At 40.2% G+C, this 12,937-nt stretch overlaps 1 protein-coding gene across 3 annotated transcripts in view; it reads right to left on the bottom strand.

The window, feature by feature from the left end:
- The window catches only part of PGAP2 (post-GPI attachment to proteins 2), a 276,597-nt gene extending 275,900 nt beyond the window's left edge, over positions 1-697 (bottom strand). For 2 of the 3 annotated variants that reach the window (XR_014967981.1, XM_085623463.1), the window contains exon 1: positions 351-697. The gene's annotated coding sequence lies outside the window, so the exon portion shown is untranslated. The remainder of the gene's footprint in view (positions 1-350) is intronic. The other variant, XM_085623465.1, reaches the window with a different exon arrangement.
- Between the last annotated feature and the right edge of the window lie 12,240 nt (positions 698-12,937).

The raw sequence follows: 12,937 nt of genomic DNA, 5'->3' as shown, positions 1-12,937 counted from the left end.
GGCACCTTTGAAGAGGTCTGCAGGTTCCTTTATGATATAGATGGAAACACTTCCCACATAGGACCAAAACAAAAGCAACACACTTTTAACCACACACCTTACAGAGCATACATATAGCATGCTACCCATGTAGGCAGGCGCTTCAGTGCCGTACGTAGAGGTAGTAAGCGCTTCATAAATGTTTCAACACAATACAAAAAGGTTGGAGACCCCAGATCCAGCCAATGCCTACCTGCTCTTATTTTTTAGGCCATAGAGTTACACAACTTTTCAGATCCATGCCTCAAATGGTTGCCTCAATTGGAGTGCAGAGTGATAATTTACTTCCTCCCCATCCTATCTCCACCTACCTGGCTGGTCGCCCAGTCTGTCCAGAAGGTCTGGAGGTGAGTGAAATCACTTCACGCTCCAAGCAGCCCAGATATATTCCTAGGGGTCAGCTGATCACCCTCCAAGCATTCCTGCAACATGCTCCCAAGCTGGGTTAATATCCACTGACTTCAGAGACTCCGCCCTCCACGACTTCCTTGGTGCGAGGATTGGCCCAGGTGGGAGTGCTTCCTCCAGGGAGTGGCAGTGAGCGCCACACCCTGGCCGCCCACGCCCACGCCCCCGCCGAGGCAGCACTCGGTGTGTACACCCACAGTCCTTACTTCCAGCCTCCCTGGCGCAGGGTGTTCAAACCTGAAACCCTGTGTGCTTAGCAGTCTTCGGTGCACCGCCTCATCCGGCGGTCTGGAGACCAGAGCGGCCATCTTGGACTGAGGCTTGTGAACAACAAGGATGCCCGGGTCAAATTGTTGCAGACCTCGAAACGTTAGAAGGGCAGCTGCTGCCCAGCAATTCATAGGTCATCCTTATTAGAGAAATACACAAAACTTCATAGAAGGGGCTTCACAAATATGGTTGCGTGTATCATTGTTGGGAATTACTTTTATATTTGTACCTAGTAAATGGTTGTGAAATATTCATGATTGTATTTCCCATTTGAATAACTTTTTTAAATAAGTAACCTTTTTTTACTGGGACACCATACAAAAAAAACTGTCCACTTGAAGATGGCCGCCTTTAGCAGACTCTCCCCGATAAGCTAGTAGTTGACGCTTTCCTTCTTCTATTTCACCGCCCATCCAATTGACAGCTGGCTTGTTTCCGGGGCCCCGGGGTCTTCGCTTGAGGCTTGCCTGGGAGCTTAACTTTCTGAAAGGAAGCGGCCACTCTGTGTGAAAAACGAAGCATTCACATCGTAGTATAAAAAGGCCATTCGTTTTTATAACCGTAACTCCACTGAACAATTTACAAGTTTTAAAATTTGAATTCTATTCGTATGAATAAATGTCTATTCCCTATCGTTGCATCGTACGTTTTGTTACTCAAATAAATAGTCAATAACAATTCTTTTTCTCTGATACCCTTTTTTCCAGCTTTTCCGGACGGTTTTTGGTAATGGACAGCTGATTTTGTAATCTGGTATAGAAATTACCATTTCAAGTAGGCTTTTCAATTCGCACCAAAGAAAAGGTGGCTGTAGAGTCCTGCTGGACTCGTTCTGGCGTTTTCTCCTCTGGCTGTCACACACGCCCCACACCCATCCAGCACAGGCTTCACGAGTGACATGGCTCCTGCCAATAAAAGGGGTCTGGCGTACGCAGTGTTGCCAGATTGGGCTGTTTCCCGCACAAATGGGTGACTTTTTAGGTCTCGCCTGACCCAGCGCATGCGCTGGTCTGGCAAGACTTTTTGTGAGGGCTCAAAAAAGTGCTACCACTGAAGCCCAGAGCTACAGTGCATGTGCGCGGGCGCGCGCGCCTCACTTTCGCGGCCGCATGGCTGCTTTGATGTTTTATCGCGATCACCTTTTCGGCCGCTTTGATGTTCTCCGTGAGCCAGGGTTTTTTTTCTGTTTATTACTTCTATGTAGTAATGGTGGCACCCGAGTGCCGCCATTACTACTGAGCAGTAATAAACAGAAACAAGCATTGGCATAGCCCATAGGTCTCGCTTTTGGGACCTTATAAGTATTTAGTTATGCAACTGTTGCATGGCTAAACACTTATAAGGTCCCAAAAGCGAGACCTATTGGCTATGCCAATGCTTGTTTCCTATTTGGGGAAAAAACGACTCTGGTGGGTTGTGTAAAGTTGGGCGACATTTGCCCTTGTGTGCCCAATTTTTGTTGTTTACGCGGCGCCCGGAGAGAGGATCTGTAATCAGGGCCGTCAATCATTCATAGCGCAAACACGCTACTTGTGAGGGCCCTGCTTCTTGTTGCTGGCCTGCCCCCAGAGATAATAGACCAATGAACTTACGAGGGGCAGGCCTGTCATCATTTTAATTTTTTTTTTAAATCATTCGATTTGCCTCTTGGCGCGAACTCTGAGTGCTGTGGAGCTGAGAGGAGGAGTCAGGGGCGGCAAGGACTGGTTGGTGGCCAATCGTGCAGCCTGCTTCTGTTGCTGTGGGTCTTTAGGTGCCAGTGTATTATGGTAGGATTAATTTAGTGGTCGAAATATCCACTTTTCCTGCTCTGCCGCTGTCAGCTGCCCCCTCTCTTTCCGTCTCTCCCTCGCTGAAACCGTACTTCAATAAACGTCTCTCACCTTCTGTTTCTTCTACTTTCCTTTATTCGTTCCCTTGTGAAATGGATCCAAAAAGAAAGAAACACTTTTGTTGGAAGTGTTTCTGACATTTTTCTGTTCCAAAGTGCAGCTCGGGACGGAGAGAAAAAAATGGTTAAAAATACGAAAAATAAAAACTAAAGCATTACAGAGCAATTACTATGTAGCCAGGTTGGTTTTATTAACACCATAACACAGTAGTGCCACTTTACAGAGTTTTCAAACAAAACTGTTTGAATACAGGGGTGCACTGTTCGCGAGCCCAATAAGGTGCACAATTTATACAATCTCTATACAAAATTTCGAAACGAAAGTCCAGAAGCAATGCTCAATAATCAATACTTCCTAGGAAAAACAATGAATTAATGAATACAATCAATACGTTCACATTTGTTGCTTGTCATTGAAGAGAACCCAATAGGTCTTGGAAACTATATGAAACAAATATGATTAATCAAGAAAATAACTCAGAAGAACAAAGTATAACAGTCCTACGACAGAAGTCTTCTTTATTTTCTTGTGCGAATTTTCAATGAAGATTTTTTTTTTCAACAGCATCACGGTTTTCCAATGCATTTCGGTATAAGAACCTTCGTCAGGGGAACACTGTAAAAACATATATACGGTATATAACAAATCTAACAATCTGTAGATATCTATATAAACACATGAATTTCAGGTATATTCTAGAAACTAATTGGTGACAGCAAAAAGAAAATGGTATCAGGCCCAAACACCAGATTTCTTCCTCAGGAAGTTTAAATGAATATGTTTTTTTTGATCCAAGGAATTCAAAGGTGATAGCATAAATCCTTAAGAACCATGCAGGATGGGTGAATGTCACCAAGTCAAAGATGTGGAAATACCCCGTGTGCGAAGCGTGTAGAAAATGTGCAAACAACATCACAGCAAGTCGTGAAACAACACTCTGTGCTCAACACAAGTGTCCTTAGGAATCTCCAACAGTATCGCGTGTCAAAAAAGAAGAAAAAGAAACCCATACTAACTAATATCCCCTGAATAGAGCAGGAGGACTCACCTCTGTAAATGCCAAAGATACAACTGTGGGGCTACTGCGTATGTGTATCACGGATATCAACTCTGCGCAAAGATGAAAACCAAAAAAAGACACAGCATATGGTTGTAACCAATATAGTGTTGAAATGAAAAAATGTCTGACCAGACCTGCAGCGGAAACGTTTGCACATGGACCACTCGTTTCTCATTATAGTGTAGATTCTTCAATGTCAACGGTATCTCTGTGGAGAGTGATTACAATGAATGTTAACGCCTCGGTTACGAGTAACGCATAGCTCAGAGGGTTGCGAATGCACCAAACTACTATTGGTTTACCTCCAGTGTCAATACACGTGTATACAAGTTGTACTCCACAGCCGACAACGCCAGGACGCTGCAGTTTTTTCAAGTAAACATCTGTGTGTGCGTCAGAGTCAAATGTGCCCTAAAAATAGAAAAAGGACTACCCTAACCGGGTGGAGAATGGAAAATAACAAAGGGACTGAACGGTCTCAACCATTAGTGTACATGGGATCTAACTAATAAAGACACAAAGATAGAAATAAAAAGAAAAGGAAAAGATACACATATTTAAGACTCAAGGTATAAATCTCAAGTGTATGAAAGGTAGTATAGGAATATGCGCGACGCAAATAGAAAAAAGTGAAAGTCACTCTCCAATACAAATAAAACATGAAACATGAACCCAGTTTTATAAAGAAAACTGACATGTATCCCCCTATTTTAGAATGCAACCGTGTGAGTGTGACCCAAGGGTAATAATGACAATTTACAAAATATTATAAAATAAAAAAATATTCTGCATGTTTTTTAAGAGTTAATGCGTCCTTTGTCAAGAACAATAATAAATTGTGAATGAAAACATACATACAAACAATTATAAATTGCTAATCTCAATGACTAAAGAAAGTGTTTTTACAAAAAGTAAATGAGTTCTATCTTATCATTCAAACCAAAAGGACTCAAAGTTTTAAGGAATCGTATCCAGAAAGTTTCTCTCTGTGCCAAATATTTGTGGGGATCGACATGTAACAGTACCGACACCTGCTCTAATATAGTGAAGCGTAGTTGTGGTATGGTGTGTTTTTTTCACTCCAATGAAATGCAAGGCAAGATTTCATATTAGCAGTACAAATTAAGCTTTTATGCTCAGTAATTCTTGTTTTAATTTTCCTGGTGGTTCTTCCCACATATACTAGTCCACAAGGACATTTGATGGCATAAATAACCATACTGGTGTTACAATCTGATGTGTGTTTGAGCTGAATTAATTTTCCTGTATGTGGGTGCGTCAATTTATCACCAACAATCACGTTACCACAGTGACCACAGTTGTGGCATTTTCGCTAGCCAAGTTTAACCGTATTGGAACAAGGTTCAACTTTTTTTCCCAGAATTTCTTTTATATTCTTTGATCTAGAAAATGCGAAGATAGGAGTGCCATGAAAGACCTCCTTGAAATCGTGTTCTTGCTCTATAATTTCCCACCGTTTTAGAATACACCTTTTGATCGCAGTGGCAGTTGACGGCTGTGGAGTACAACTTGTATACACGTGTATCGACACTGGAGGTAAACCAATAGGAGTTTGGTGCATTCGCAACCCTCTGAGCTCTGCGTTACTCGTAACCGAGGCGTTAACATTCATTGTAATCACTCTCCACAGAGATACCGTTGACATTGAAGAATCTACACTATAATGAGAAACGAGTGGTCCATGTGCAAACGTTTCCGCTGCAGGTCTGGTCAGACATTTTTTCATTTCAACACTATATTGGTTACAACCATATGCTGTGTCTTTTTTTGTTTTTCATCTTTGCGCAGAGTTGATATCCGTGATACACATACGCAGTAGCCCCACAGTTGTATCTTTGGCATTTACAGAGGTGAGTCCTCCTGCTCTATTCAGGGGATATTAGTTAGTATGGGTTTCTTTTTCTTCTTTTTTGACACGCGATACTGTTGGAGATTCCTAAGGACACTTGTGTTGAGCACAGAGTGTTGTTTCACGACTTGCTGTGATGTTGTTTGCACATTTTCTACACGCTTCGCACACGGGGTATTTCCACATCTTTGACTTGGTGACATTCACCCATCCTGCATGGTTCTTAAGGATTTATGCTATCACCTTTGAATTCCTTGGATCAAAAAAAACATATTCATTTAAACTTCCTGAGGAAGAAATCTGGTGTTTGGGCCTGATACCATTTTCTTTTTGTTGTCACCAATTAGTTTCTAGAATATACCTGAAATTCATGTGTTTATATAGATATCTACAGATTGTTAGATTTGTTATATACCGTATATATGTTTTTACAGTGTTCCCCTTACGAAGGTTCTTATACCGAATTGCATTGGAAAACCGTGATGCTGTTGAAAAAAAAAATCTTTATTGAAAATTCGCACAAGAAAATAAAGAAGACTTCTATCGTTGGACTGTTAGACTTTGTTCTTCTGAGTTATTTTCTTGATTAATCATATTTGTTTCATATTGCTTCCAAGACCTATTGGGTTCTCTTCAATGACAAGCAACTAATGTGAACTTATTGATTGTATTCATTGATTCACTGTTTTTCCTAGGAAGTATTGATTATTGATCATTGCTTCTGGACTTTCGTTTCGAAATTTTGTATAGAGATTGTATAAATTGTGCACCCCTTTGGGCTCGCGAACAGTGCGCCCCTGTATTCAAACAGTTTTGTTTGAAAACGTTGTTGTAATATTAAAGCCTGATGGGGGTTAATCAGGTAACACAAGGGCAGCACCTTTAGAAATCCTTTTTCTTAAACTACGATACCTATTAAAACATATTGCTAAAGTCACCCAAAACTTTAAGGAGTGCAGCTTATCGCATCCAACTTTATCATTTAACACATTAGCCCCACTTCTGAGAACCAGCACCCAAGCATGGATTTTGATGATATTTCACATCTTACAACCAATCAGGCAGAAACAAAGGGTTATTCAGTTGAAGAAGCAGAAAATATATACTCTTTAATACAAGACACCAGGGCATTTCAGGCCAAACCCGGCTCTACCAGTCAACTTATTAAACAATTACAAAATACACTCAGAAGGGAAGTCAATCAGAGACTTCATGCCGCCACTCTCATTCAATACCACAAGGCAAAGCGCATACCGAGAGGGTTGCGCATCGCATTACGACCTATGTTGTTTAAATTCAACAAACCTTTCATGACCAAATGGTTCGCCATACTTAACAAATGTTCCTTGGATCTTATACTTTTGATTATTGAAGAACTTTCAGACATATTAAAAGAACTAGAAACTGAAATCAAGATTTGAAGGATGACCTATCAAAAAGACTGACAACCGATGAACTAGAACAAACTCTTAAGGACATCAATGAAATACTTGACGAACATGCGAAAGAGGTTCACGACCGGAAGCTGCGCAAATTTAGGCGCGATACGATAGATTATAAACTTGACGAGGTTTATACTTGGGCGGATATGTATGCACAGAGACGCACTTTAAAAAAAACAGACGCTTCCACATCAGAAGAAAGCATAGCAACCGAACAAGACACGCTGCCTACACGTACCCCTCTCAATACTACTTTGAGGCCCACTGAAGCTGCAGAAAGTATTGCTTCCACCAGTGGATCAGCAAAACAGTCTTTTTTAGAAACAGGACGTACTACCAACCATCCACCAGAAGAACAAACGGCTAGAAAACCCAACGAAACAGGAGGGGACAAGGTCTAAAAAAAAAAAAAAACGGAACAATTCGGAACCCAAAGAGGAACTAGTGATGAACATTTCCAGTGTTGAGTTAACATCTAATGAACAAGCAATTTTAAATAAAGGAATGTCCTTTGTTCCAACATACAACACCAATGAATTGGAAACGGAAGTAGCACTCTTCAAGTTTATGCGAAAACTGAGATTACGGTGGTTTTTCCATCATGTAACTCAAGATTCTCCAATTAACCCAGTTCAAAGCATTCCTACAAAGGTCTTTAAACCCAAAAGTACGTTCATTCCTCCCACCTCACACAAGGCACTTGACCTATTTGAGCAATTGGTTAAAAAAGATCTGATACCTATTCATCAAAAACAGTTTTCAAGTAGTAATCTGTCCAAGAAGGAACAGGCCACACTATGGAACTTGGCTAAAAATAAGAACTTGACGTTCCAACCTGCAGACAAGGGCGGAGCGTTAGTAGTAATGAACACTGCATACTATGAAGCCAAAGTTGATCAGCATGTACATGATACTGACACCTACATTGCTCTGGATGCAGATCCCACACAGATGTTTCAGACTACTTTACTTCAAATTCTGACTAAGGCTAAAGACCTCAGGTGGATTGATGATAACACTTACAAATTTCTAATATCAGACTACCCCAAAAGACCACATATGTATATGCTTCCAAAAATGCATAAAGATCCATTGAACCCTCCATTCCGCCCTATAGTGGCTGGATGCGGCTCCCTGCATGAACCAGTGGGGAGATTTCTAGATCATTATTTACAACCATTGGTTCAAAAATGGATGACTTACGTGCAAGACACAACAGACTGTCTTAACAAATTACAGAATGTTACAATACCATGCGACAGTGAAGTTTGGCTGGTTACTATTGATGTATCAGCGCTACACACATCAATCCCACATGGTGAAGGCATTGAAGCGGTTGAATGAATGCTGTTAAAACATGACTATGAAGAATCACTCAATATCTTTCTTCTGGAACTACTGCAATTCAGTCTTTACCATAGTTATTTCACATGGAAACAGCAATTTTACTTGCAAAAAACAGGCACTTCTATTGGTTTTACTGGAGCACCTACGTATGCGAATATCTTTATGGCCAAATTTGAGGATACACCCATCATGAGCAATCATTTATGGACAGATCATTTGCTTCTGTACCTTCGGTACATAGATGATATCTTGATACTATGGAATGGAACACAGCAGGCATTAGAAAGTGTTATCACCACATTGAACAACTGTCATCCACAAATTAAATTTACACACTCCATTAACTCCACAGTCATCAAATATTTAGATATTTTCATTGAAAAAAAGGCAATAGTTTGACAACACGAGTGTTTAGAAAATCCACAGATAGGAATAATGCCCTACATTACAATAGCTTCCACTCATTGGCTCTCAAAAATCACCTACCATTATCACAATTCATCAGGGTCCGTAGAATCAGTTCAGATGATATACAGGGCAAGTTAGACATTGAGGTATTGTCACAACAATACTCAGACAGAGGCTATCCTATTGAAGTTCTAGAACTGGCCAAACAAAAAGCCTGTAGCTTTGACAGATCACAGTTACTAAAAAAATCCACGAAACCTGCATCGAAAAGAGAGGTTTGCGTTTTGAAATACTCCACAGCTGCCACTGCGATCAAAAGGTGTATTCTAAAACGGTGGGAAATTATAGAGCAAGAACACGATTTCAAGGAGGTCTTTCATGGCACACCTATCTTCGCATTTTCTAGATCAAAAAATATAAAAGAAATTCTGGGCAAAAAAGTTGAACCTAGTTCCAATACGGTTAAACTTGGCATGCGAAAATGCCACAACTGTGGTCACTGTGGTAACGTGATTGTTGGTGATAAATTCACGCACCCACATACAGGAAAATTAATTCAGCTCAAACACACATCAGATTGTAACACCAGTATGGTTATTTATGCCATCAAATGTCCTTGTGGACTAGTATATGTGGGAAGAACCACTAGGAAAATTAAAACAAGAATTACTGAGCATAAGAGCTTAATTCGTACTGCTAATATGAAATCTTGCCTTGTATTTCATTGGAGTGAAAAAAAACAGACCATACCACAACCACGCTTCACTATATTAGAGCAGGTGTCGGTACTTTTACATGTCGATCCCCACACATATTTGGCACAGAGAGAAACTTTCTGGATACGATTCCTTAAAACTTTGAGTCCTTGTGGTTTGAATGATAAGATAGAACTCATTTACTTTTTGTAAAAACACTTTCTTCAGTCATTGAGATTAGCAATTTATAATTGTTTGTATGTATGTTTTCATTCACAATTTATTATTGTTCTTGACAAAGGACGCATTAACTCTTAAAAAACATGCAGAATATTTTTTAATTTTATAATATTTTGTAAATTGTCATTATTACCCTTGGGTCACACTCACACGGTTGCATTCTAAAATAGGGGGGTACATGTCAGTTTTCTTTATAAAACTGGGTTCATGTTTCATGTTTCATTTGTATTGGACAGTGACTTTCACTTTTTTCTATTTGCGTCGCGCATATTCCAATACTACGTTTCATACACTTGAGATTTATACCTTGAGTCTTAAATATGTGTATCTTTTCCTTTTCTTTTTATTTCTATCTTTGTGTCTTTATTAGTTAGATCCCATGTACACTAATGGTTGAGACCGTTCAGTCCCTTTGTTTGTTTCCACTCTCCACCCGGTTAGGGTAGTCCTTTTTCTATATTTAGGGCACATTTGACTCTGACGCACACACAGACGTTTACTTGAAAAAACTGCAGCGTCCTGGCGTTGGCGGCTGTGGAGTACAACTTGTATACACGTGTATCGACACTGGAGGTAAACCAATAGGAATTTGGTGCATTCGCAACCCTCTGAGCTATGCGTTACTCGTAACCGAGGCATTAACATTCATTGTAATCACTCTCCACAGAGATACCGTTGACATTGAAGAATCTACACTATAATGAGAAACGAGTGGTCCACGTGCAAACGTTTCCGCTGTGAGTAGTTCAAACACCTTGGTTTGTCAGGTCTGGTCAGACATTTTTTCATTTCAACACTATATTGGTTACAACCATATGCTGTGTCTTTTTTTGTTTTTCATCTTTGCGCAGAGTTGATATCCGTGATACACATACGCAGTAGCCCCACAGTTGTATCTTTGGCATTTACAGAGGTGAGTCCTCCTGCTCTATTCAGGGGATATTAGTTAGTATGGGTTTCTTTTTCTTCTTTTTTGACACGCGATACTGTTGGAGATTCCTAAGGACACTTGTGTTGAGCACAGAGTGTTGTTTCACGACTTGCTGTGATGTTGTTTGCCCATTTTCTACACGCTTCGCACACGGGGTATTTCCACATCTTTGACTTGGTGACATTCACCCATCCTGCATGGTTCTTAAGGATTTATGCTATCACCTTTGAATTCCTTGGATCAAAAAAAACATATTCATTTAAACTTCCTGAGGAAGAAATCTGGTGTTTGGGCCTGATACCATTTTCTTTTTGTTGTCACCAATTAGTTTCTAGAATATACCTGAAATTCATGTGTTTATATAGATATCTACAGATTGTTAGATTTGTTATATACCGTATATATGTTTTTACAGTGTTCCCCTGACGAAGGTTCTTATACCGAAATGCATTGGAAAACCGTGATGCTGTTGAAAAAAAAAATCTTCATTGAAAATTCGCACAAGAAAATAAAGAAGACTTCTGTCGTAGGACTGTTATACTTTGTTCTTCTGAGTTATTTTCTTGATTAATCATATTTGTTTCATATTGCTTCCAAGACCTATTGGGTTCTCTTCAATGACAAGCAGCTAATGTGAACTTATTGATTGTATTCATTGATTCATTGTTTTTCCTAGGAAGTATTGATTATTGATCATTGCTTCTGGACTTTCGTTTCGAAATTTTGTATAGAGATTGTATAAATTGTGCACCTTATTGGGCTCGCGAACAGTGCGCCCCTGTATTCAAACAGTTTTGTTTGAAAACGTTGTTGTAATATTAAAGCCTGATGGGGGTTAATCAGGTAACACAAGGGCAGCACCTTTAGAATTCTTTGTTCTTAAACTACGATACCTATTAAAACATATTGCTAAAGTCACCCAAAACTTTAAGGAGTGCAGGTTATCGCATCCAATTTTTTCACTTTCCAGAGTTTGCCAGCGAAGCACTACTTTTGTTTTCTCTTGTTTCTTTGAACAGCATTGTTTTCCCCGGGTGGGGGAGTGCACCATTCCTGGAGGTACTGCAAAACCTGGTTGATGGGTGGAGTGGAAACCGATTAATGTGATCCTTATCCACCTTTTTCCTTATTTTAGTTAATAAAATGCGTACTACGGCTCTGTGTTCAGGTAAGTAGTCTTTTTAAACCATACTGCTCACGGTTCATAAGGGATATAAGCAATGGACAGTGATACTGGTCCCTCCCTGGATCTGTAGTGGTGCTTAAAGTTTCAGGCAAAAACACTCATGATTTCTGAATAATGAGTGTAAAAGTGTTAAGGTAACCATGTTGTTCTACTTACATTTCACATGCTTTACTTAATCTTGCATTCCATATGATGGTTTACTTTTCCAGGAAGGTACTTTTTTTTTCAGGCAGCGTATTACTCTTGTGCATAATTTGAATTGAGTCGCATCCAGGTGTATATAGCAGGGCACAATTGGGTTGTAGCTGAAGGCAGTCCGAGTGTCTCTCAGTGGGACAGTATGGTGTTCATTGGGGGAAAGGATGTGGCACTATGCCAGAGCTGTCGAATTTGGTACTGGGGAACCAGGTTCAGCTTTATTTTATTTATTTATATTCTTGTATAGCGCAGGAACTCAACCCCCGAAGGGGTATCTCCACGCTTATGATTACCAGGAAGCCAAGATCATATATTAATCAGAGAGATAGAGGGGAGGAACCTAGCAGGCAACAAATAGGAACGTTTTCAAAGACTTTTTAAAGAGTTGAAAATTAGTAATATTTTTGAGAGCAGGGGACAGTGAGTTCCAAATGATAGGACCTTTGTAGGACAGGGCACGCCCTCCCTGCCTGGCTTTTTTTATCCTTGGAACCTGAAGTTGTTGCTGACTGCTAGAGCGCAGGGTACGGCTGGGTATGTAAGATTTGAATAGTTCTTTTAAATATTTAGGTCCATGGCCAAACAGACAGCTGTGAATAATACAGCAGATTTTGAATTTTACACGCTGTCTAATTGGCAGCCAGTGAAGTTTTGTCAAGAGGGGAGTTGATGGAGACCTTGGCTGGGCGTTGAGGACTAGTCTCGCAGCCGTATTCTGGACCACCTGTAATCTCTGTAGCTGTTCTTCATTTGCCGCGACCAGCAGGCCGTTACAGTAGTCGAGTCTACTTATAACCAAGGCTTGGACAAGAGTCTTCCTATAGGAATCTGATAAAAATGGGAAGACTCGTCGTAGCAGTCCAATGATCTGAAAGCAAGAGCCTGCTACTTGGTTTGTGTGCTCTTTAAACAGAAGGGATTTGTCTAGGCGCACACCAAGATTTTTGACAG

Source organism: Triturus cristatus, chromosome 8 (assembly GCF_964204655.1).
Source record: "Triturus cristatus chromosome 8, aTriCri1.1, whole genome shotgun sequence".
Classification (NCBI taxonomy): Eukaryota; Metazoa; Chordata; class Amphibia; order Caudata; family Salamandridae; genus Triturus; species Triturus cristatus.
This window is presented reverse-complemented; position numbering and strand designations above follow the sequence as displayed.